At 44.5% G+C, this 27,692-nt stretch overlaps 1 protein-coding gene across 2 annotated transcripts in view; it reads right to left on the reverse strand.

The window, feature by feature from the left end:
• Positions 1–5,579: 5,579 nt before the first annotated feature.
• The window catches only part of LOC129386573 (uncharacterized), a 120,501-nt gene continuing 98,388 nt past the window's right edge, over positions 5,580–27,692 (reverse strand). For both annotated transcript variants that reach the window (XR_011893678.1, XM_055074645.1), the window contains exon 7: positions 5,580–7,314. The gene's annotated coding sequence lies outside the window, so the exon portion shown is untranslated. The remainder of the gene's footprint in view (positions 7,315–27,692) is intronic.

The raw sequence follows: 27,692 nt of genomic DNA on the forward strand, positions 1-27,692 counted from the left end.
GCTAGAGCAAGTTAAATAAACAGTCTCAGTTGTGGTCATCGGGTCAGCCTGATCACCATTGTTTATCAGTTTTTTGTCGTCGGAGCCTCTTCAGCGTCCGAAACTAGGGGCACAGGGTCGTTGTCGACGTTATTTACCCGACCTCTGGGAGCGCGCCAACCCAAGTTCTCTGTGCCGCCTGCAAGGCGGCGCGGTTCTCGCTCATTATGGCTTGACCAATCCGCGCCGGACCGTGTGAAGTGACTGCTTGAGCTAGCACTTATGTTTTCGTCTGAAGTAAATGGTATGTCGTGAAGGCACTCCAGAAGCCCGTCCATAGTTTTAGGTGACCGTATTTGTACTTGCTTCAGGACTTGCGCGTGCAGTCCGTGCATTATTAGTGCTACTACGGCAGAAGGAGGAAGCATAGGCTAAGCCAGCTTTAAAAGGCGGCATTTGTCAAAGAAATACTCGACGAGAGAGCCTTGCTTGAATTTGGAATTAAGCGCGGCGTCCTACCATTGCTCTCGGTTGCTTCGGAATGTCGTCAAGAATTTTTCTTTCCACTGATTCCAAGAGTTGCCAGCCTCTTCAATAATGTGCAACACCGCTTAAGTAACTACGCATGTGAGTAATCTTGTCCTCATTAGAGTGCCAATTGTTTTTCCCAGTAGCATATTCATAGAATTCAAGCCAACCTTCTGGACTTGAAGACATGCCGTCGAACGCATCGGGTTCTACAAATTTACTCACCGGCTTCTCAGCATTTAAAGAGCTTATAACCGATGTCACCATCTGGTTTTGTTGCGAAATCTGTTCTTGTTGTAGCCAAAGAGCTTTCAAAACGAGGCTCACCTCTTCCGTCGACGACTGTGATCCAGAGTCCTTTCGACGCATCGTTTGAATAACTAATTCGTCGAAGATCGCCAGACGCAAGTTGACTTTCACAGCACCCTTCCGACTTAGTTCATCAGTGTCCATGGAAGCCTTCTCTAACACCAGGTTCACGAGTTCTGCCGAGTTGAGTTCGCGAGGTAGTTGCACCGCTGGTTCATCTTCAGCTTGGTATATCAAAAAGATGATCTTCTCTGTGGAGGTCTCCTCAAGGAAAAATGTCACCCACATGTTGGAGTCCGTGTCGACTGCGCCAAAATAATGTAGCGTTCCTAGTTAAAGGACACAATAGACGGGAAGTATTGCTATAGAGCCGGCGTCCATCTTGTCTACCATTTTATTCTCACTTCCTTCTTCTCTTCTCCTGAACCCAGACTCCTGCGCTTCTTCATCTTCTATTCCAAGGCTCATACCACTTCAACCTGGTCCTTCCTAGCTGTCTTCTCCCTTTGCATAGCTCCCAAAGCCTTCTTTATTTCTTGCGGCGTTACTTGGGGGATGTCAAATTGCTCTAGATTATTGCTTCTTTCATTATCGTCGTGGGTGCCACTGGTACTGTATAATTGTCTATAGAACTCAGCCACTTGAGCTATCTTATCCCTATTAACAATGATATTGTCGGCATTGTCTCTTAACGCATACAATCGATTCTTGCCTATTCCAACTTTCTTCACTGCTTTTAGGCTTCCGCCTTTCCTGAGAGCATGCACAATTCTATCCATATTATACTTCCTTATGACAGCAATCTATAGCACGTTGACTAATTTGGAGAGTTCTGCCAGTTCCATTTTAACTGTAGGGGTAGAGGCATACATACATTGGAGTATCATAATCAGATCTTTCGCCTCCTGCAATAGTTTACCGGTATCCTGTCTAACCAAGTTACCACGGACTTATAATGCACACTCCTTAATGATGCTGCTAAGATTGTCATTAATTGCTTCAACACTAAAGTCTACTTCCTGAGGTAAAGCCGAATACCTGTTCTGCAGCTTGATCCGGATTACCTCTATTTTCCCTCTTACCGCTTATTCATTGATCGTCTTATGTACCAGTTTCTTCCGTTTCCTCTTTAAGTCTAGGCTAATAGGAGATCTTACCATCCTATGGTCACTGCAGCGCACCTCGCTGAGCACGTCCACATCTTGTATGTGAACAGGATTAGCGCAGATTATGAAGTCAATTTCATTTCTAGTCTCGCCATTCAGGCTCCTTCACGTCCACTTTCGATTATCCCGCTTGCGCAAGAAGGGATTCATTATCCGCAAATTGTTCCGTTCTGGAAACTGTAGTGATACTTCTCCCCTAGTATTCCTATAACCTATGCCATATTCCCCCACTGACTTGTCTCCAGCCTGCTTCTTGCCTACCCACGCATTGAAGCCGCCCTTCAGTATTGTGTATATTGTTTTGACTTTACCTATCACCGATTCCACGTCTTCATAGACGCTTTCGACTTCCTGGTCATAATGACTGGATGTGCAGGCTTTAGTGTGCTATTTATATGTGATCTAGCTGTGCCGGTTGAAAATAAATATTACTGCGCATCAACAGTCTATTTTAACGCTCTAATGTCTGAGTCATTAGAGCGTTAAAATAGCCTGTTGATGCTCACTATTATTAATTTTCAGCCGGCACAGCTAGAGCACATATAAATAGCACACTAAAGCCTGCACATCCAGTCATGATGACCAGGAAGGCTAACTTAAAGAAGTAATTCTGTGAGTATTTATTACGTAAGCAAGAGTGAAAAGTGTCGCCAACACGCTATATGTAGCGCAAGAGCACATGCAGTATCTCAGATGGACAGTAGTCCCCATACTCAATGCACTGATGTCACACAGAAAGTCCACAGGTGCTCATTAGGTGATACATGCGTAGTCCAGTAATTAATTTCTTCCTACTACTATATGCTGGTTTTATCTTTGTTTTTTGTTACTGTACGTGATGACATACGTGACAGCTGGTGTGTAGCCTTTGTACAGAAAAATGTGCTGCAAAAGACAAACTGAACGGCATTTAATTCCATGCAAGGTATATTCAAAGCTTTCTCAGTAAATTTCTCAATAAACAAAGATATCAAATGCATGCATAGCTGGACATTGTTCACGCAATTGCATAAAGCTGATAAGTACATTTCTGACTCAACTTATGCAACACTTTTGCCATGGCGTGAAATCTTTAGGTGCCTTTGTTGCAGATTGCGCATTTTCACCGCCTTATCGATTCCCCTGGCGTCCGTTAAGATTTCGCGATGGTCTTGGCCGCTTTCTTCTCAGGCATGTCGCGGTCGACGTGGCTGAACAGACGGTTCATTTCCGTCGTGAAGATCGCGATGCTCTGAGTCGGTAGCTGCACACGAGTTTTCAGCATAACGTCGTCCAGCTCCCGGGCGCACGACACTAGTGAATTTTCGCAGGAATCCGCTGCAAAACGGCTCCCACGTTGTTAGGCTGGACTCAAGTTTCTCAAACTACGTGCAGGTGGTGTCTTTTAATGAGGGTTAGTTATACCATCATACAAGATGTGGACGTGCTCGGCAAGGTGCGCTGCAGTGGCCACAGAATGGTAAGATCTCGCAATAGCCTAGACTTCAGGTGGGAATGGAAGGAACTGGTACACAAGAAGCCGATCAATGAGTTAGCGGCAAGAGAGAAAAAAGAGGTATTTTGTATCAAGCTACAGAACAGGTATTCGGCTATAACGCAGGAAGAAGACGTTAGTGTTGAAGCAATGAACGACAATCTTATGGGCATCATTAAGGAGTGTGCAAAAGAAGTCGGTGGTAACTTCGTTAGACAGGATATGGTTAAGCTATCGCAAGAGATTAAAGATCTGATTAAGAAACGCCAATGTATGAAAGCATCTAACACTACAGCTGGACTAGAACTGGCAGAACTTTCCACGTTAATCAACAAGCGTAAGAAACCTGACATAAGGAAGTATAATATCGATACAGTTTAGCATGCTCTCAGGAACGAGGAAGCCTACAAGCAGTGAAGAAGAAACTAGGAACAGGCATGAATCAGATGTATACGTTAAGAGCCAAAGCCGGCAATAGCATTACTACTATGGATAACATAGTTCAAGTGGCTGAGGAGTTCTATAGAGATTTGTACAGTACCAGTGGCACCCAAGACGATAATGGAAGAGAGAATAGTATAGAGGAAATTGACATACCACAAGTAACGCCGGAAGAAGTAAAGAAAGGCTTGAGTGCTATGTGAAAGGGGAAGGCAGCTGGCGAGGATCGGGTCACAGTAGATTTGTTGAAGGATGATGGGCAGATTGTTGTAGAAGAAGTAGCCACTCTGTATATGCAGTGCCTGATGAACTCGAGCGTACGGGAAGCTTGGAAGAACGTCAACATATTCTTAATCCATAAGCAAGGGGACGCCAATGACTTGAAAAATAATAGACCGATCAGCTTACTGTCCGTTGCCTACCAAGTATTTACTAAGGAAATCTTAAATAGAATCAGGAAGACAGGCTTCTGTCAACCAAAGGAACAGGCTGGATTTCGTAAAGGCTACTCAACAATAGACTGTATTGACACTATCAATCAGGTGATAAAGAAATGTGCGGAATAAAACCAACCCTTATATATAGCTTTGATCGATTACGAGAAAGCGTGTGATTCAGTCGAAACCTCAGCAGTCATGCAGTCATTACGGAACCAAGGTGTAGACTAGTCGTATGTAAAAAATACTGAAAGATATCTGTTGCGGCTCCACAGCCACCGCAGTCCTCCAAAAAAAGCAACAAAATCCCAATAAACAAGGGTGTCATGCGGGGAGGTAGGATCTCTCCAATGTTATTCACACCGTGTTTACAGGAGGTATTCAGAGACCTGGATTGGGAAGAATTGGGGATAAGAGGTAATAGAGAATACCTTAGTAACTTGCGATTCGCTGATGATATTGCCTTGCTTAGTAAGTCAGGGGACCAATTGGAAGACATGCTCAATGACCTGGACAGGCAAAGCAGAAGGGAAGGTCTAAACATGAATCTGCTGAAAAGTAACATAATGTTTAACAGTCTCGGAAGAGAACAGCAGTTTACGATAGGTAGCGAGGCAATGGAAGTGGGAAGGGAATACATCTACTTAGGGCCGGTAGTGACCGTGGATCCACATCATAAGACCGACATAATCAGAAGAATAAGAATGGGCTGGGGCGCATTTGGCAGGCATTCTCAGATCATGAACAGCAGATTTCTGGTAATCCTCAAGAGAAAAGCATATAACAGCTGTGTCTTACCAGTACTCACCTACGGGGCAGAAATCTGGATGCCTACGAAAAGGGTTGTACTTAAATTCAAGACGACGCAACGAGGTATGGAAAGAGGAATGATGGGTGTACCGTTCAAGGATAATAAGAGAGCAGATTGGGTGATGGAACAAACGCGAATTATTCACATCTTAGTGGAAATCCAGAAAAAGGAATGGGCATGGGCAGGGCATGTAATGAGGAAGGAAGATAACTGGTGGTCATTAAGGGTTACGGACTGCATTCCAAGGAAATGGAACCTTAGCAGGGGGCGGCAGAACGTTAGTAGGATGGATCAAATTAAGAAGCTTGCAAGGGCAACATGGCAGCCACGCACAATTTTCTTTTACTGTGGACGAAAGTTCCACTAACACGCGGTTTAATCGTCGATGTTTACGTTTAAGTGGCGGTGGAAAACGCAGTAGCAAGAACCGCGAGTCATGAAACCAACTCTTTATTGAGCGAAACTATGCCCACGAAACAATTTACATTCAGGCTTAATGATATCACCGAGCACATGCCTCAACCGTTGGAAAAGTCATCTGCGGCCTAAGTGAGTCGGTTATTATAAATGTTTAGTCGAAGATTCCATACTAGTCGCAAAGGCTCAAGCGCCTTACAGTACGTGGAGCACTATTCTCGTCATGCATGCAATCTTATTACTCAAGGTTGCACTATAACATAGACAGCAGACAAAATCAGTGAGGATGACCCAGAAGGTTCTGATACATTCAACGACGTCATGCGCGGAGCGATAAATAAAACTTTACGCAGTGAAACGCGCTCACCGCAAAAAGATAAAACGAGAACGAAGACCAAAAGAACACGCAGTAAAGAAAATTAAAGCAGCGAAATCATAGAGGGTTAGCGACGTTAAAAACCCTTACTGCCGCGGAAGTTGGACTGCTTACAGGCATGTTAAGGGCTTACGGCCCGTGCGCACATACGCTGAATTATCGTGTAGAGTGCGAAATAAGGTAGCTAAAAGCAGTCTCTGGGAGGCAGCACGGCCTAAGGACCTCAATTATTAGGAGACATTACTTTAGTTGACAACGCAGTGCCTCCTTTTTAAATAGTTCTTCATATGAGGTACTACCATCTGAATGATTAAAAGGTCGGCGAAATAAAGCTTGTTTACTAGTACACTAGCAAAACGCTTGAAAAAAAAACAAATGAGGCGTCAAGAATTTTGTGCGAGCATTCAACTTTCTAGTCACCCCAAACGCAAACTTGCAGCCCTTTAGGGTTTGTCTAGAAATGAGTTTGCTAAAGCGACGGTGGTGAACAACATAGTTTCGCAAACAGTGAGCTCGATCCAGGACCTGCAGTATACTTCGACATTGACGCATCCCAAATTCAGCTGAAGGCGATGTTTTTTCATGTATTTTGGAAAACTCAAGCGGCATTGTTTCCGTCTTGCACTTCACTCAGCAGTTTTAAACGCCAAAATAGCCAGTCTCTCAACACAATGTGTTCTGGTAGTTTCTCACCCCTGTTGGTGAATGTCAGCGTTATTTGCTGCACGGCTTCATGGTCGTGTTCCTGTGCCAAAGCGGTGGACGATTTACTTCACTTGGGCACTCGTCACGCTGTTACGACGGCCCACTCGTATGCGTAACGAGATGCTCAATCAGTTGAGATGCATCTGTAAATGAATCGTCGCACAATTGGCACCTAATATTCTTGCAGAGGTATGCGTCGAGGTTTTCTTCCTTTGTGGAACGAAATCCACACTGCTTGCATTCGTACGCCATCTTGCTTTCGTAAATCATTCTGCGGTGTCTGCTAAGATTTGAGATGCTCTTAAAGGAGTGATTACATATGTTGCAAACAAAAGGTATGTCGTTACTATGTGATTTGAGATTACTGTTAAGATCCGTTTTGTTTTTGAATGGTTTAGTACATATTTGGCAGATATGGGGTTTCACACCTGCATGGATCCGTTGATGCATACGGAAAGTGGGAACTGTCCGCGAATGATTTCTCACATATTTCACATTTGTATGGTTTCTCGCCGGTATGCGTGCGGTAATGTGCAGATAGATTGCCATCCCTTCTTAAAAATTTACCACATGTTTCACATTTGTGTTTCGACTTCTTGGCCGACGATTGATCACTTGCTTTGACACCGCAGGAGTCTTGCTGTTCCATTCCTCCAGTTCCAGTAGCATTTCTGCAAGGATAAAGGCAAATTAGCTCAACATGGCTATCTCTCGTTATGGGACGACAAAAATACATTTTGACCATTTGAGTGTTGGACAAAAAAATCGCACGTTAATGGTAAGGCGACCAGCTCAATTTTAGCGCTCAGGTGCTGCATTGATATTTAGGGCTAGATTTGGGCTCTAGATTGGCAGAAATTGAACGGTGGTGCTTTCGGTGGCCTTGGGTGATAAACTGGAAATTAAGAACTTTCCTCGTTCGAGTGGTAAGCATAACATAAGCCTTACGTTACCTAATACATCATGTATACCCTACATGAAACAGGTGCAGGAGATTAGAAATATCTTCAGTGATGGTAAGTTGAAAAACTAGCCAGTCTGAGTACTGAAAATACAACTCCGTCCTCAACACGCTCACAAGGAATACTCAGGCGAAAGTCCAGAAGCGTGCTTCCAGTAGTGAGACATTAGGCATTGAGACAATACTGTTTTGCGTCGGCGAAAATACTTCTCCCTTTTACTGCGCAGCTCTAAATGGCCCATTCTTGCGGCGAGCGTCGGCGGCGTAACCGACTGGACGAGCACAACAGCGAAAGATGAAAGAGCGAAAACGGAGCGGCAGAAGAAGCGAGCCTTGAACGGTCGAGAGGCCGAGATCAATGATAGCTGCCCCTTCAGGGATATCAGCGCGGAAAACAGGTTTCATGCGGACCGGCCCGACCGCTCGTTTCGTACTAGCACCTGGTCTCAGCCAGAGTGCTCATTTAGTGCTATGATCAGCTCGTGTCGGCTCTCGCTTTCGCTTGTTCGAATTGCTGGGTTCGATTGTATTGGTCTGCAATTGTTTACCAGTCTAATTTTATGCGCGGATTTTATGGAAGCCACTCAGCACCAGCTATTACACTAGCTCCTTCGATCATTCATTTACAAAAGCCGTCGCGCCTGACCTCTGCTATCTGTGTCTCAATCATCATCATCATCATCATCATCAGCCTAGTTACGCCCACTGCAGGGCAAAGGCCTCTCCCATACTTCTCCAACTACCCCGGTCATGTACTAATTGTGGCCATGTTGTCCCTGCAAACGTCTTAATGTCATCTGCCCACCTAACTTTCTGCCGCCCCCTGCTACGCTTCCCTTCCCTTGGAATCCAGTCCGTAGCTCTTAGTGACCATCGGTTATCTTCCCTCCTCATTACATGTCCGGCCCATGCCCATTTCTTTTTCTTGATTTCAACTAAGATGTCGTTTACCCGCGTTTGTTGCCTCACCCAATCTGCTCTTTTCTTATCCCTTAGCGTTACACCAATCATTCTTCTTTCCATAGCTCGTTGCGTCGTCCTCAATTTCAGCAGAATCCTTTTCGTAAGCCTCCAGGTTTCTGCCCCATATGTGAGTACTGGTAACACACAGCTGTTGTACACTTTCCTTTTGAGGGATAGTGGCAACCTACTGTTCATGATTTGAGAATGCCTGCCAAACGCACCCCAACCCATTCTTATTCTTCTGGTTATTTCAGTCTCATGATCCGGATCCGTGGTCACTACCTGCCCTAAGTAGATGTATTCCCTTACCACTTCCAGTGTTTCGCTACCTATCGTAAACTGCTGTTCTCTTCCGAGACTGTTAGACAGTACTTTAGTTTTCTGCAGATTAATTTTCAGACCCACCCTTCTGCTTTGCCTCTCCAGGTCAGTGAGCATGCATTGCAATTGGTCTCCTGAGTTACTAAGCAAGGCAATATCATCAGCGAATCGCAAGTTGCTAAGGTATTCCCCATCAACTTTTATCCCCAATTCTTCCCACTCCAGGCCTCTGAATACCTCCTGTAAACATGCTGTGAATAGCATTGGAGATATCGTATCTCCCTGTCTGACGCCTTTCTTTATAGGGATTTTGTTGCTTTCTTTGTGGAGGACTACGGTGGCTGTGGAGCCGCTATAGATATCTTCCAGTATTTTTACATATGGCTCATCTACACCCTGATTCCGTAATGCCTCCATGACTGCTGAGGTTTCGACTGAATCAAACGCTTTCTCGTAATCAATGAAAGCTATATATAAGGGTTGGTTATATTCTGCACATTTCTCTATCACTTGATTGATAGTGTGAATATGGTCTATTGTTGAGTAGCCTTTACGGAATCCTGCCTGGTCCTTTGGTTGACAGAAGTCTAAGGTGTTCCTGATTCTATTTGCGATTACCTTAGTAAATACTTTGTAGGCAACGGACAGTAAGCTGATCGGTCTATAATTTTTCAAGTCTTTGGCGTCCCCTTTCTTATGGATTAGGATTATGTTTGCGTTCTTCCAAGATTCCGGTACGCTCGAGGTTATGAGGCATTGCGTATACAGGGTGGCCAGTTTCTCTAGAACAATCTGACCACCATCCTTCAACAAATCTGCTGTTACCTGATCCTCCCCAGCTGCCTTCCCCCTTTGCATAGCTCCTAAGGCTTTCTTTACTTCTTCTGGCGTTACCTGTGAGATTTCGAATTCCTCTAGGCTATTCTCTCTTCCACTATCGTCGTGGGTGCCACTGGTACTGTATAAATCTCTATAGAACTCCTCAGCCACTTGAACTATCTCATCCATATTAGTAACGATATTGCCGGCTTTGTCTCTTAACGCACACATCTGATTCTTGCCTATTCCTAGTTTCTTCTTCACTGTTTTTAGGCTTCCTCCGTTCCTGAGAGCCTGTTCAATTCTATCCATATTATAGTTCCTGATGTCCGCTGTCTTACGCTTGTTGATTAACTTAGAAAGTTCTGCCAGTTCTATTCTAGCTGTAGGATTAGAGGCTTTCATACATTGGCGTTTCTTGATCAGATCTTTCGTCTCCTGCGATAGCTTACTGGTTTCCTGTCTAACGGCGTTACCACCGACTTCTATTGCGCACTCCTTAATGATGCCCATGAGGTTGTCGTTCATTGCTTCAACACTAAGGTCCTCTTCCTGAGTTAAAGCCGAATACCTGTTCTGTAGTTTGATCCGGAATTCCTCTAGTTTCCCTCTTACCGCTAACTCATTGATTGGCTTCTTGTGTACCAGTTTCTTTCGTTCCCTCCTCAAGTCTAGGCTAATTCGAGTTCTTACCATCCTGTGGTCACTGCAGCGTACCTTGCCGAGCACGTCTACATCTTGAATGATGCCAGGGTTCGCGCAGAGTATGAAGTCGATTTCATTTCTAGTCTTCCATTCGGGCTCCTCCACGTCCACTTTCGGCTAACCCGCTTGCGGAAAAAGGTATTCATTATCCGCATATTATTCTGTTCTGCAAACTCTACTAATAATTCTCCTCTGCTATTCCTAGAGCCTATGCCATATTCCCCCACTGACTTGTCTCCAGCCTGCTTCTTGCCTACCCTGGCATTGAAGTCGCCCATCAGTATAGTGTATTTTGTTTTGACTTTACTCATCGCCGATTCTACGTCTTCATAAAAGCTTTCGACTTCCTGGTCATCATGACTAGATGTAGGAGCGTAGACCTGTACAACCTTCATTTTGTACCTCTTATTAAGTTTCACAACAAGACATGCCACCCTCTCGTTAATGCTATAGAATTCCTGTATGTTACCAGCTATTTCCTTATTAATCAGGAATCCGACTCCTAGTTCTCGTCTCTCCGCTAAGCCCCGGTAACACATTACATGCCCGCTTTTTAGCACTGTATATGCTTCTTTTGTCCTCCTAACCTCACTGAGCCCTATTATATCCCATTTACTACCCTCTAATTCCTCCAATAACACTGCTAGACTCGCCTCACTAGATAGCGTTCTAACGTTAAACGTTGCCAGGTTCAGATTCCAATGGCGGCCTGTCCGGAGCCAGGTATTCTTAGCACCCTCTGCAGCGTCACAGATCTGACCGCCGCCGTGGTCAGTTGCTTCGCGGCTGCTGGGGACTGAGGGCCGGGGTTCGATTGTTGTATTCATATAGGAGGTTGTGACCAAGTACTGCACCAGGGTGGCCAATCCTGCTCTGGTGAGAGAGTGCGTTACCGGTTCTGGTCACCGGGATCAGGCCGCACTCCAGGCCTGTTTGTGCAATTTTCTCAACACACGGTTTTTTTTTTTTTTTTCCGGTGGAGAATAGCGCGGCACCGGGATTTGAATCACGGTCCTCTTGCACTGGAGACGGATACTCTACCGTCCCCGTAGGAGTTAAATTAAAATTTAATTTGTGGGGTTGTACGTGACAAAACCACTTTCTGATTATGCACGCCGTAGTGGAGGACTCCGAAAATTTCGACCACCTGGGGTTCTTTAACGTGCACCTAATTCTAAGTACACGGGTGCTTTCGCATTTCGCCCCCATCGAAATGCGGCCGCCGTGGTCGGGGTCCGATCCCGCGACCTCGTGCTCAGCAGTCTAACACCATAACCACTGAGCAACCACGGCGGGTCCCGCAGGAGTTGTACGCCTCATTTAACCTAGTGGTGCCCTATTTGGTCAGTCAAGGTGGACCAATCTGAGCTCGGTTATACCGCATGGATGGCACTCGGCTACAGAACCTGGTATTTATGACCTGCACATGTGAGTGTGAGGCCATACATATTTGAAGATATATATCGTTCTTTTTCTTTTCTTTTTTTTTGTTTTTTTTTTTTTTAGGAGGGTTCCCGTACAGTGATAAAATAAAGGACAAGGCATTAAAAGAAAGAAAAAAAAAGAAATGGGGCGAAAAAAAAAAAAGGAACATAACAGGTGATTTGAACTCGTGACCCTTCGATGTTGCCCGGAAAGATAGCTCAGTCGGTTGGTTCGTCAGGCCCCAGGCTACTTTCAAGCGCCACAGCTCCTGCTCCGAGCCTCACACTTACGTGGAAAGAGACTCATGTTGTCCGCGATAGTCGGTTGGAAGGCATACTTTCTAGGAAAAATGGCCGCTCAAGGAGAATTTATTTGAGTACCCACCTTCTATGCGATAAAAACAACCAGCTGTAATCTCGAGGCTCCTACTTATATGTTCAGTTTACTTATCCAAAAAAGTACCAAAAACTCTGCTAGAAGACTTTTTGAGAAATATTTACATCCACGAACTCGGCTGCCAGTTTTTCGTTTCTTTTTTTCGTAAGGTATTTGCTAAGCACTCCGCCGTCGACGAAAACTGTTGAAGAAAAATAAAACACGTACAGGTCTTTGATTCTCCATCTGCTGGAATTGATTCGTATCCATGATTACAAGTTACTATCGCGCAATAAAAGTTTCTGATCACTATAGTACAGAACTGGTATGAGTTAGTTCATGGCTACAAGTGCAACCTGAGCGGACCAGTGACGGGTCACAAGGACAAGAGGTAAACAGGATGTGTGATCTTAGAACACGTGATCAAATCGTGCTTATCTATTCGATGCTTTAAATTTAATCGTTTGGAAGGCATACTTTCTAGGAAAAATGGCCGCTCGAGGAGAAGAGCGAACTCGAGCGGCTTTAGAGGCTAGGAAAACTGCCTTAAAATATTTAGACTTGAGGGAAAGTTTCGTTCACAAACTATAACACGGCAATCAGCACTCGAATACGACGAGAGAAATTACTGAGACGTGGAAAATTCCCATGAAAAAAATCTGGTTTGCGAGACAAATGCTTGTATGTATTGAACCTCTTAAAAGATGAGGGGGAAATATGCGCTCACCGAGAGGGCATCTTCAGCACGGGACCACCCCAAGGCACCTTACAGAGATGTGGAGAGCTTCGCGGCCGGAACGAAGCATCCCTTCTCCGCCGGCCAAGAGGGGGAAACGCGCTTTCCGATCGCTCAAGGTTGCGCGGACAAAGCATAACTCTAGCGTCTAGGAAAAGCTTAACCAGGTGCGATGGCGGCACGCATAGCGTGGGAAGCTAGCCGCCAGAATAATTATACCAAGGACTGCTGCTGATGAGGGCGAAATACCTTCGTGTAATTATAATAACCCTAATAGGACTACTTCCGAAAAAAAAAAGAAGGAAACGGCCCAGAGGGCTATACTACGAGAGCTATGACTGATAGTTTTCTATATATATATATATATATATATATATATATATTCATCTCATCTATGGGATCGCATGCGCGCGCTGTTGCTTTGTCTATGCGTGTAGTATAGTTAAGAGAGCCAGTTTAAGGGCGGAGAAGAAGAAAGAAAAGAAAAGCAAAAACTGCAGCGCCGTGGTTTTAAAGCGCACCCGTGGTAGAGAAACGGAATGCGATATAAGCGTGCGTAGCCATGATACGCACACGACAAACTGCCTTAAAATATTTAGACTTGAGGGAAAGCTTCGGTAACAAACGATAGCACACCAATCAGCACTCGAATATAATTATAACCCTAATACTAATTGTAAATATTCATCTCATCTATGGGATCTAATGCGCGCGCTGTTGCTTTGTTCTGTGTGTAGTAGTTAAGAGAGCCAGTTTAAGGGCGGAGAGGAAGGGAGGGAAGGAAAGTCTCTGAAGCAAAATTACAGCGCCGTGGTTTTAAAGCGCATCCCGTGGTAGAGAAACGGAAGGCGATATAAGCGTGCGTGGCCATGATACGCACACGGCAAACTGCCTTAAAATATTTAGACTTGAGGGAAAGCTTCGTTAGCAAACGATAGCACGGCAATCAGCACTCGAATATAATTATAACCCTAATAATAATTGTAAATATTCATCTCATCTATGGGATCTAATGCGCGCGCTGTTGCTTTGTCTCTGCGTGTAGTAGTTGAGAGAGCCAGTTTAAGGGCGGAGAAGTGGGAAGGAAAGGATAGTCTCTGAAACAAACTTGCCGCGTCGTGGTTTTAAAGCGCAACCGTGGTAGAGAAACGGAAGGCGATATAAGCGTGCGTGGCCATGATATGCAAACGACAAACTGCCTTAAAATATTCAGACTTGAGGGAAAGTTTCGTTCACAAACTATAACACGGCAATCAGCACTCGAATACGACGAGAGAAATTACTGAGACGTGGAAAATTCCCATGAAAAAAATCTGGTTTGCGAGACAAATGCTTGTATGTATTGAACCTCTTAAAAGATGAGGGGGAAATATGCGCTCACCGAGAGGGCATCTTCAGCACGGGACCACCCCAAGGCACCTTACAGAGATGTGGAGAGCTTCGCGGCCGGAACGAAGCATCCCTTCTCCGCCGGCCAAGAGGGGGAAACGCGCTTTCCGATCGCTCAAGGTTGCGCGGACAAAGCATAACTCTAGCGTCTAGGAAAAGCTTAACCAGGTGCGATGGCGGCACGCATAGCGTGGGAAGCTAGCCGCCAGAATAATTATACCAAGGACTGCTGCTGATGAGGGCGAAATACCTTCGTGTTATTATAATAACCCTAATAGGACTACTTCCGAAAAAAAAAAAAGAAGGAAACGGCCCAGAGGGCTATACTACGAGAGCTATAACTGATAGTTTTCTATATATATATATATATATATATATATATATATATATATTCATCTCATCTATGGGATCGCATGCGCGCGCTGTTGCTTTGTCTCTGCGTGTAGTATAGTTAAGAGAGCCAGTTTAAGGGCGGAGAAGAAGAAAGAAAAGAAAAGCAAAAACTGCAGCGCCGTGGTTTTAAAGCGCACCCGTGGTAGAGAAACGGAATGCGATATAAGCGTGCGTAGCCATGATACGCACACGACAAACTGCCTTAAAATATTTAGACTTGAGGGAAAGCTTCGGTAACAAACGATAGCACACCAATCAGCACTCGAATATAATTATAACCCTAATACTAATTGTAAATATTCATCTCATCTATGGGATCTAATGCGCGCGCTGTTGCTTTGTTCTGTGTGTAGTAGTTAAGAGAGCCAGTTTAAGGGCGGAGAAGAAGGGAGGGAAGGAAAGTCTCTGAAGCAAAATTACAGCGCCGTGGTTTTAAAGCGCATCCCGTGGTAGAGAAACGGAAGGCGATATAAGCGTGCGTGGCCATGATACGCACACGGCAAACTGCCTTAAAATATTTAGACTTGAGGGAAAGCTTCGTTAGCAAACGATAGCACGGCAATCAGCACTCGAATATAATTATAACCCTAATAATAATTGTAAATATTCATCTCATCTATGGGATCTAATGCGCGCGCTGTTGCTTTGTCTCTGCGTGTAGTAGTTGAGAGAGCCAGTTTAAGGGCGGAGAAGTGGGAAGGAAAGGATAGTCTCTGAAGCAAACTTGCAGCGTCGTGGTTTTAAAGCGCAGCCGTGGTAGAGAAACGGAAGGCGATATAAGCGTGCGTGGCCATGATACGCACACGACAAACTGCCTTAAAATATTTAGACTTGAGGGAAAGTTTCGTTAGCAAACGATAGCACGGCAATCAGCACTCGAATATAATTATAACCCTAATAATAATTGTAAATATTCATCTAATCTATGGGATCTAATGCGCGCGCTGTTGCTTTGTCTCTGCGTGTAGTAGTTGAGAGAGCCAGTTTAAGGGCGGAGAAGTGGGAAGGAAAGGATAGTCTCTGAAACAAACTTGCCGCGTCGTGGTTTTAAAGCGCAACCGTGGTAGAGAAACGGAAGGCGATATAAGCGTGCGTGGCCATGATATGCAAACGACAAACTGCCTTAAAATATTTAGACTTGAGGGAAAGTTTCGTTCACAAACTATAACACGGCAATCAGCACTCGAATACGACGAGAGAAATTACTGAGACGTGGAAAATTCCCATGACAAAAATCTGGTTTGCGAGACAAATGCTTGTATGTATTGAACCTCTTAAAAGATGAGGGGGAAATATGCGCTCACCGAGAGGGCATCTTCAGCACGGGACCACCCCAAGGCACCTTACAGAGATGTGGAGAGCTTCGCGGCCGGAACGAAGCATCCCTTCTCCGCCGGCCAAGAGGGGGAAACGCGCTTTCCGATCGCTCAAGGTTGCGAGGACAACGCATAACTCTAGCGTCTAGGAAAAGCTTAACCAGGTGCGATGGCGGCACGCATAGCGTGGGAAGCTAGCCGCCAGAATAATTATACCAAGGACTGCTGCTGATGAGGGCGAAATACCTTCGTGTAATTATAATAACCCTAATAGGACTACTTTCGAAAAGAAAAACAAGGAAACGGCCCAGAGGGCTATACTACGAGAGCTATGACTGATAGTTTTCTATATATATATATATATTCATCTCATCTATGGGATCGCATGCGCGCGCTGTTGCTTTGTCTCTGCGTGTAGTATAGTTAAGAGAGCCAGTTTAAGGGCGGAGAAGAAGAAAGAAAAGAAAAGCAAAAACTGCAGCGCCGTGGTTTTAATGCGCACCCGTGGTAGAGAAACGGAATGCGATATAAGCGTGCGTAGCCATGATACGCACACGACAAACTGCCTTAAAATATTTAGACTTGAGGGAAAGCTTCGGTAACAAACGATAGCACACCAATCAGCACTCGAATATAATTATAACCCTAATACTAATTGTAAATATTCATCTCATCTATGGGATCTAATGCGCGCGCTGTTGCTTTGTTCTGTGTGTAGTAGTTAAGAGAGCCAGTTTAAGGGCGGAGAAGAAGGGAGGGAAGGAAAGTCTCTGAAGCAAAATTACAGCGCCGTGGTTTTAAAGCGCATCCCGTGGTAGAGAAACGGAAGGCGATATAAGCGTGCGTGGCCATGATACGCACACGGCAAACTGCCTTAAAATATTTAGACTTGAGGGAAAGCTTCGTTAGCAAACGATAGCACGGCAATCAGCACTCGAATATAATTATAACCCTAATAATAATTGTAAATATTCATCTCATCTATGGGATCTAATGCGCGCGCTGTTGCTTTGTCTCTGCGTGTAGTAGTTGAGAGAGCCAGTTTAAGGGCGGAGAAGTGGGAAGGAAAGGATAGTCTCTGAAGCAAACTTGCAGCGTCGTGGTTTTAAAGCGCAGCCGTGGTAGAGAAACGGAAGGCGATATAAGCGTGCGTGGCCATGATACGCACACGACAAACTGCCTTAAAATATTTAGACTTGAGGGAAAGTTTCGTTAGCAAACGATAGCACGGCAATCAGCACTCGAATATAATTATAACCCTAATAATAATTGTAAATATTCATCTAATCTATGGGATCTAATGCGCGCGCTGTTGCTTTGTCTCTGCGTGTAGTAGTTGAGAGAGCCAGTTTAAGGGCGGAGAAGTGGGAAGGAAAGGATAGTCTCTGAAACAAACTTGCCGCGTCGTGGTTTTAAAGCGCAACCGTGGTAGAGAAACGGAAGGCGATATAAGCGTGCGTGGCCATGATATGCAAACGACAAACTGCCTTAAAATATTTAGACTTGAGGGAAAGTTTCGTTCACAAACTATAACACGGCAATCAGCACTCGAATACGACGAGAGAAATTACTGAGACGTGGAAAATTCCCATGAAAAAAATCTGGTTTGCGAGACAAATGCTTGTATGTATTGAACCTCTTAAAAGATGAGGGGGAAATATGCGCTCACCGAGAGGGCATCTTCAGCACGGGACCACCCCAAGGCACCTTACAGAGATGTGGAGAGCTTCGCGGCCGGAACGAAGCATCCCTTCTCCGCCGGCCAAGAGGGGGAAACGCGCTTTCCGATCGCTCAAGGTTGCGAGGACAACGCATAACTCTAGCGTCTAGGAAAAGCTTAACCAGGTGCGATGGCGGCACGCATAGCGTGGGAAGCTAGCCGCCAGAATAATTATACCAAGGACTGCTGCTGATGAGGGCGAAATACCTTCGTGTAATTATAATAACCCTAATAGGACTACTTTCGAAAAAAAAAACAAGGAAACGGCCCAGAGGGCTATACTACGAGAGCTATGACTGATAGTTTTCTATATATATATATATATTCATCTCATCTATGGGATCGCATGCGCGCGCTGTTGCTTTGTCTCTGCGTGTAGTATAGTTAAGAGAGCCAGTTTAAGGGCGGAGAAGAAGAAAGAAAAGAAAAGCAAAAACTGCAGCGCCGTGGTTTTAATGCGCACCCGTGGTAGAGAAACGGAATGCGATATAAGCGTGCGTAGCCATGATACGCACACGACAAACTGCCTTAAAATATTTAGACTTGAGGGAAAGCTTCGGTAACAAACGATAGCACACCAATCAGCACTCGAATATAATTATAACCCTAATACTAATTGTAAATATTCATCTCATCTATGGGATCTAATGCGCGCGCTGTTGCTTTGTTCTGTGTGTAGTAGTTAAGAGAGCCAGTTTAAGGGCGGAGAAGAAGGGAGGGAAGGAAAGTCTCTGAAGCAAAATTACAGCGCCGTGGTTTTAAAGCGCATCCCGTGGTAGAGAAACGGAAGGCGATATAAGCGTGCGTGGCCATGATACGCACACGGCAAACTGCCTTAAAATATTTAGACTTGAGGGAAAGCTTCGTTAGCAAACGATAGCACGGCAATCAGCACTCGAATATAATTATAACCCTAATAATAATTGTAAATATTCATCTCATCTATGGGATCTAATGCGCGCGCTGTTGCTTTGTCTCTGCGTGTAGTAGTTGAGAGAGCCAGTTTAAGGGCGGAGAAGTGGGAAGGAAAGGATAGTCTCTGAAGCAAACTTGCAGCGTCGTGGTTTTAAAGCGCAGCCGTGGTAGAGAAACGGAAGGCGATATAAGCGTGCGTGGCCATGATACGCACACGACAAACTGCCTTAAAATATTTAGACTTGAGGGAAAGTTTCGTTAGCAAACGATAGCACGGCAATCAGCACTCGAATATAATTATAACCCTAATTATAATTGTAAATATTCATCTAATCTATGGGATCTAATGCGCGCGCTGTTGCTTTGTCTCTGCGTGTAGTAGTTGAGAGAGCCAGTTTAAGGGCGGAGAAGTGGGAAGGAAAGGATAGTCTCTGAAACAAACTTGCCGCGTCGTGGTTTTAAAGCGCAACCGTGGTAGAGAAACGGAAGGCGATATAAGCGTGCGTGGCCATGATATGCAAACGACAAACTGCCTTAAAATATTTAGACTTGAGGGAAAGTTTCGTTCACAAACTATAACACGGCAATCAGCAGTCGAATACGACGAGAGAAATTACTGAGACGTGGAAAATTCCCATGAAAAAAATCTGGTTTGCGAGACAAATGCTTGTATGTATTGAACCTCTTAAAAGATGAGGGGGAAATATGCGCTCACCGAGAGGGCATCTTCAGCACGGGACCACCCCAAGGCACCTTACAGAGATGTGGAGAGCTTCGCGGCCGGAACGAAGCATCCCTTCTCCGCCGGCCAAGAGGGGGAAACGCGCTTTCCGATCGCTCAAGGTTGCGAGGACAACGCATAACTCTAGCGTCTAGGAAAAGCTTAACCAGGTGCGATGGCGGCACGCATAGCGTGGGAAGCTAGCCGCCAGAATAATTATACCAAGGACTGCTGCTGATGAGGGCGAAATACCTTCGTGTAATTATAATAACCCTAATAGGACTACTTTCGAAAAAAAAAGAAGGAAACGGCCCAGAGGGCTATACTACGAGAGCTATGACTGATAGTTTTCTATATATATATATATATATATATATATATATATATATATATATATATATATATATATATATTCATCTCATCTATGGGATCGCATGCGCGCGCTGTTGCTTTGTCTCTGCGTGTAGTATAGTTAAGAGAGCCAGTTTAAGGGCGGAGAAGAAGAAAGAAAAGAAAAGCAAAAACTGCAGCGCCGTGGTTTTAAAGCGCACCCGTGGTAGAGAAACGGAATGCGATATAAGCGTGCGTAGCCATGATACGCACACGACAAACTGCCTTAAAATATTTAGACTTGAGGGAAAGCTTCGGTAACAAACGATAGCACACCAATCAGCACTCGAATATAATTATAACCCTAATACTAATTGTAAATATTCATCTCATCTATGGGATCTAATGCGCGCGCTGTTGCTTTGTTCTGTGTGTAGTAGTTAAGAGAGCCAGTTTAAGGGCGGAGAAGAAGGGAGGGAAGGAAAGTCTCTGAAGCAAAATTACAGCGCCGTGGTTTTAAAGCGCATCCCGTGGTAGAGAAACGGAAGGCGATATAAGCGTGCGTGGCCATGATACACACACGGCAAACTGCCTTAAAATATTTAGACTTGAGGGAAAGCTTCGTTAGCAAACGATAGCACGGCAATCAGCACTCGAATATAATTATAACCCTAATAATAATTGTAAATATTCATCTCATCTATGGGATCTAATGCGCGCGCTGTTGCTTTGTCTCTGCGTGTAGTAGTTGAGAGAGCCAGTTTAAGGGCGGAGAAGTGGGAAGGAAAGGATAGTCTCTGAAGCAAACTTGCAGCGTCGTGGTTTTAAAGCGCAGCCGTGGTAGAGAAACGGAAGGCGATATAAGCGTGCGTGGCCATGATACGCACACGACAAACTGCCTTAAAATATTTAGACTTGAGGGAAAGTTTCGTTAGCAAACGATAGCACGGCAATCAGCACTCGAATATAATTATAACCCTAATAATAATTGTAAATATTCATCTAATCTATGGGATCTAATGCGCGCGCTGTTGCTTTGTCTCTGCGTGTAGTAGTTGAGAGAGCCAGTTTAAGGGCGGAGAAGTGGGAAGAAAAGGATAGTCTCTGAAACAAACTTGCCGCGTCGTGGTTTTAAAGCGCAACCGTGGTAGAGAAACGGAAGGCGATATAAGCGTGCGTGGCCATGATATGCAAACGACAAACTGCCTTAAAATATTTAGACCTGAGGGAAAGTTTCGTTCACAAACTATAACACGGCAATCAGCACTCGAATACGACGAGAGAAATTACTGAGACGTGGAAAATTCCCATGAAAAAAAATCTGGTTTGCGAGACAAATGCTTGTATGTATTGAACCTCTTAAAAGATGAGGGGGAAATATGCGCTCACCGAGAGGGCATCTTCAGCACGGGACCACCCCAAGGCACCTTACAGAGATGTGGAGAGCATCGCGGCCGGAACGAAGCATCCCTTCTCCGCCGGCCAAGAGGGGGAAACGCGCTTTCCGATCGCTCAAGGTTGCGAGGACAAAGCATAACTCTAGCGTCTAGGAAAAGCTTAACCAGGTGCGATGGCGGCACGCATAGCGTGGGAAGCTAGCCGCCAGAATAATTATACCAAGGACTGCTGCTGATGAGGGCGAAATACCTTCGTGTAATTATAATAACCCTAATAGGACTACTTTCGAAAAAAAAAAGAAGGAAACGGCCCAGAGGGCTATACTACGAGAGCTATGACTGATAGTTTTCTATATATATATATATATATATATATATATATATATATATATATATATATATATTCATCTCATCTATGGGATCGCATGCGCGCGCTGTTGCTTTGTCTCTGCGTGTAGTATAGTTAAGAGAGCCAGTTTAAGGGCGGAGAAGAAGAAAGAAAAGAAAAGCAAAAACTGCAGCGCCGTGGTTTTAAAGCGCACCCGTGGTAGAGAAACGGAATGCGATATAAGCGTGCGTAGCCATGATACGCACACGACAAACTGCCTTAAAATATTTAGACTTGAGGGAAAGCTTCGGTAACAAACGATAGCACACCAATCAGCACTCGAATATAATTATAACCCTAATACTAATTGTAAATATTCATCTCATCTATGGGATCTAATGCGCGCGCTGTTGCTTTGTTCTGTGTGTAGTAGTTAAGAGAGCCAGTTTAAGGGCGGAGAAGAAGGGAGGGAAGGAAAGTCTCTGAAGCAAAATTACAGCGCCGTGGTTTTAAAGCGCATCCCGTGGTAGAGAAACGGAAGGCGATATAAGCGTGCGTGGCCATGATACGCACACGGCAAACTGCCTTAAAATATTTAGACTTGAGGGAAAGCTTCGTTAGCAAACGATAGCACGGCAATCAGCACTCGAATATAATTATAACCCTAATAATAATTGTAAATATTCATCTCATCTATGGGATCTAATGCGCGCGCTGTTGCTTTGTCTCTGCGTGTAGTAGTTGAGAGAGCCAGTTTAAGGGCGGAGAAGTGGGAAGGAAAGGATAGTCTCTGAAGCAAACTTGCAGCGTCGTGGTTTTAAAGCGCAGCCGTGGTAGAGAAACGGAAGGCGATATAAGCGTGCGTGGCCATGATACGCACACGAGAAACTGCCTTAAAATATTTAGACTTGAGGGAAAGTTTCGTTAGCAAACGATAGCACGGCAATCAGCACTCGAATATAATTATAACCCTAATAATAATTGTAAATATTCATCTAATCTATGGGATCTAATGCGCGCGCTGTTGCTTTGTCTCTGCGTGTAGTAGTTGAGAGAGCCAGTTTAAGGGCGGAGAAGTGGGAAGGAAAGGATAGTCTCTGAAACAAACTTGCCGCGTCGTGGTTTTAAAGCGCAACCGTGGTAGAGAAACGGAAGGCGATATAAGCGTGCGTGGCCATGATATGCAAACGACAAACTGCCTTAAAATATTTAGACTTGAGGGAAAGTTTCGTTCACAAACTATAACACGGCAATCAGCACTCGAATACGACGAGAGAAATTACTGAGACGTGGAAAATTCCCATGAAAAAAAATCTGGTTTGCGAGACAAATGCTTGTATGTATTGAACCTCTTAAAAGATGAGGGGGAAATATGCGCTCACCGAGAGGGCATCTTCAGCACGGGACCACCCCAAGGCACCTTACAGAGATGTGGAGAGCATCGCGGCCGGAACGAAGCATCCCTTCTCCGCCGGCCAAGAGGGGGAAACGCGCTTTCCGATCGCTCAAGGTTGCGAGGACAAAGCATAACTCTAGCGTCTAGGAAAAGCTTAACCAGGTGCGATGGCGGCACGCATAGCGTGGGAAGCTAGCCGCCAGAATAATTATACCAAGGACTGCTGCTGATGAGGGCGAAATACCTTCGTGTAATTATAATAACCCTAATAGGACTACTTTCGAAAAAAAAAACAAGGAAACGGCCCAGAGGGCTATACCACGAGAGCTATGACTGATAGTTTTCTATATATATATATATATATATATATATATATATATATATATATATATATATATATATATATATATATTCATCTCATCTATGGGATCGCATGCGCGCGCTGTTGCTTTGTCTCTGCGTGTAGTATAGTTAAGAGAGCCAGTTTAAGGGCGGAGAAGAAGAAAGAAAAGAAAAGCAAAAACTGCAGCGCCGTGGTTTTAAAGCGCACCCGTGGTAGAGAAACGGAATGCGATATAAGCGTGCGTAGCCATGATACGCACACGACAAACTGCCTTAAAATATTTAGACTTGAGGGAAAGCTTCGGTAACAAACGATAGCACACCAATCAGCACTCGAATATAATTATAACCCTAATACTAATTGTAAATATTCATCTCATCTATGGGATCTAATGCGCGCGCTGTTGCTTTGTTCTGTGTGTAGTAGTTAAGAGAGCCAGTTTAAGGGCGGAGAAGAAGGGAGGGAAGGAAAGTCTCTGAAGCAAAATTACAGCGCCGTGGTTTTAAAGCGCATCCCGTGGTAGAGAAACGGAAGGCGATATAAGCGTGCGTGGCCATGATACGCACACGGCAAACTGCCTTAAAATATTTAGACTTGAGGGAAAGCTTCGTTAGCAAACGATAGCACGGCAATCAGCACTCGAATATAATTATAACCCTAATAATAATTGTAAATATTCATCTCATCTATGGGATCTAATGCGCGCGCTGTTGCTTTGTCTCTGCGTGTAGTAGTTGAGAGAGCCAGTTTAAGGGCGGAGAAGTGGGAAGGAAAGGATAGTCTCTGAAGCAAACTTGCAGCGTCGTGGTTTTAAAGCGCAGCCGTGGTAGAGAAACGGAAGGCGATATAAGCGTGCGTGGCCATGATACGCACACGACAAACTGCCTTAAAATATTTAGACTTGAGGAAAAGTTTCGTTAGCAAACGATAGCACGGCAATCAGCACTCGAATATAATTATAACCCTAATAATAATTGTAAATATTCATCTAATCTATGGGATCTAATGCGCGCGCTGTTGCTTTGTCTCTGCGTGTAGTAGTTGAGAGAGCCAGTTTAAGGGCGGAGAAGTGGGAAGGAAAGGATAGTCTCTGAAACAAACTCACCGCGTCGTGGTTTTAAAGCGCAACCGTGGTAGAGAAACGGAAGGCGATATAAGCGTGCGTGGCCATGATATGCAAACGACAAACTGCCTTAAAATATTTAGACTTGAGGGAAAGTTTCGTTCAGAAACTATAACACGGCAATCAGCACTCGAATACGACGAGAGAAATTACTGAGACGTGGAAAATTCCCATGAAAAAAAATCTGGTTTGCGAGACAAATGCTTGTATGTATTGAACCTCTTAAAAGATGAGGGGGAAATATGCGCTCACCGAGAGGGCATCTTCAGCACGGGACCACCCCAAGGCACCTTACAGAGATGTGGAGAGCTTCGCGGCCGGAACGAAGCATCCCTTCTCCGCCGGCCAAGAGGGGGAAACGCGCTTTCCGATCGCTCAAGGTTGCGAGGACAAAGCATAACTCTAGCGTCTAGGAAAAGCTTAACCAGGTGCGATGGCGGCACGCATAGCGTGGGAAGCTAGCCGCCAGAATAATTATACCAAGGACTGCTGCTGATGAGGGCGAAATACCTTCGTGTAATTATAATAACCCTAATAGGACTACTTTCGAAAAAAAAAAGAAGGAAACGGCCCAGAGGGCTATACTACGAGAGCTATGACTGATAGTTTTCTATATATATATATATACATATATATATATATATATATATATATATATATATATATATATATATATATTCATCTCATCTATGGGATCGCATGCGCGCGCTGTTGCTTTGTCTCTGCGTGTAGTATAGTTAAGAGAGCCAGTTTAAGGGCGGAGAAGAAGAAAGAAAAGAAAAGCAAAAACTGCAGCGCCGTGGTTTTAAAGCGCACCCGTGGTAGAGAAACGGAATGCGATATAAGCGTGCGTAGCCATGATACGCACACGACAAACTGCCTTAAAATATTTAGACTTGAGGGAAAGCTTCGGTAACAAACGATAGCACACCAATCAGCACTCGAATATAATTATAACCCTAATACTAATTGTAAATATTCATCTCATCTATGGGATCTAATGCGCGCGCTGTTGCTTTGTTCTGTGTGTAGTAGTTAAGAGAGCCAGTTTAAGGGCGGAGAAGAAGGGAGGGAAGGAAAGTCTCTGAAGCAAAATTACAGCGCCGTGGTTTTAAAGCGCATCCCGTGGTAGAGAAACGGAAGGCGATATAAGCGTGCGTGGCCATGATACGCACACGGCAAACTGCCTTAAAATATTTAGACTTGAGGGAAAGCTTCGTTAGCAAACGATAGCACGGCAATCAGCACTCGAATATAATTATAACCCTAATAATAATTGTAAATATTCATCTCATCTATGGGATCTAATGCGCGCGCTGTTGCTTTGTCTCTGCGTGTAGTAGTTGAGAGAGCCAGTTTAAGGGCGGAGAAGTGGGAAGGAAAGGATAGTCTCTGAAGCAAACTTGCAGCGTCGTGGTTTTAAAGCGCAGCCGTGGTAGAGAAACGGAAGGCGATATAAGCGTGCGTGGCCATGATACGCACACGAGAAACTGCCTTAAAATATTTAGACTTGAGGGAAAGTTTCGTTAGCAAACGATAGCACGGCAATCAGCACTCGAATATAATTATAACCCTAATAATAATTGTAAATATTCATCTAATCTATGGGATCTAATGCGCGCGCTGTTGCTTTGTCTCTGCGTGTAGTAGTTGAGAGAGCCAGTTTAAGGGCGGAGAAGTGGGAAGGAAAGGATAGTCTCTGAAACAAACTTGCCGCGTCGTGGTTTTAAAGCGCAACCGTGGTAGAGAAACGGAAGGCGATATAAGCGTGCGTGGCCATGATATGCAAACGACAAACTGCCTTAAAATATTTAGACTTGAGGGAAAGTTTCGTTCACAAACTATAACACGGCAATCAGCACTCGAATACGACGAGAGAAATTACTGAGACGTGGAAAATTCCCATGAAAAAAAATCTGGTTTGCGAGACAAATGCTTGTATGTATTGAACCTCTTAAAAGATGAGGGGGAAATATGCGCTCACCGAGAGGGCATCTTCAGCACGGGACCACCCCAAGGCACCTTACAGAGATGTGGAGAGCATCGCGGCCGGAACGAAGCATCCCTTCTCCGCCGGCCAAGAGGGGGAAACGCGCTTTCCGATCGCTCAAGGTTGCGAGGACAAAGCATAACTCTAGCGTCTAGGAAAAGCTTAACCAGGTGCGATGGCGGCACGCATAGCGTGGGAAGCTAGCCGCCAGAATAATTATACCAAGGACTGCTGCTGATGAGGGCGAAATACCTTCGTGTAATTATAATAACCCTAATAGGACTACTTTCGAAAAAAAAAACAAGGAAACGGCCCAGAGGGCTATACTACGAGAGCTATGACTGATAGTTTTCTATATATATATATATATATATATATATATATATATATATATATATATATATATATATATATATATATATATATATATATTCATCTCATCTATGGGATCGCATGCGCGCGCTGTTGCTTTGTCTCTGCGTGTAGTATAGTTAAGAGAGCCAGTTTAAGGGCGGAGAAGAAGAAAGAAAAGAAAAGCAAAAACTGCAGCGCCGTGGTTTTAAAGCGCACCCGTGGTAGAGAAACGGAATGCGATATAAGCGTGCGTAGCCATGATACGCACACGACAAACTGCCTTAAAATATTTAGACTTGAGGGAAAGCTTCGGTAACAAACGATAGCACACCAATCAGCACTCGAATATAATTATAACCCTAATACTAATTGTAAATATTCATCTCATCTATGGGATCTAATGCGCGCGCTGTTGCTTTGTTCTGTGTGTAGTAGTTAAGAGAGCCAGTTTAAGGGCGGAGAAGAAGGGAGGGAAGGAAAGTCTCTGAAGCAAAATTACAGCGCCGTGGTTTTAAAGCGCATCCCGTGGTAGAGAAACGGAAGGCGATATAAGCGTGCGTGGCCATGATACGCACACGGCAAACTGCCTTAAAATATTTAGACTTGAGGGAAAGCTTCGTTAGCAAACGATAGCACGGCAATCAGCACTCGAATATAATTATAACCCTAATAATAATTGTAAATATTCATCTCATCTATGGGATCTAATGCGCGCGCTGTTGCTTTGTCTCTGCGTGTAGTAGTTGAGAGAGCCAGTTTAAGGGCGGAGAAGTGGGAAGGAAAGGATAGTCTCTGAAGCAAACTTGCAGCGTCGTGGTTTTAAAGCGCAGCCGTGGTAGAGAAACGGAAGGCGATATAAGCGTGCGTGGCCATGATACGCACACGACAAACTGCCTTAAAATATTTAGACTTGAGGAAAAGTTTCGTTAGCAAACGATAGCACGGCAATCAGCACTCGAATATAATTATAACCCTAATAATAATTGTAAATATTCATCTAATCTATGGGATCTAATGCGCGCGCTGTTG

Source organism: Dermacentor andersoni, chromosome 4 (genome assembly GCF_023375885.2).
Source record: "Dermacentor andersoni chromosome 4, qqDerAnde1_hic_scaffold, whole genome shotgun sequence".
Classification (NCBI taxonomy): domain Eukaryota; kingdom Metazoa; phylum Arthropoda; class Arachnida; order Ixodida; family Ixodidae; genus Dermacentor; species Dermacentor andersoni.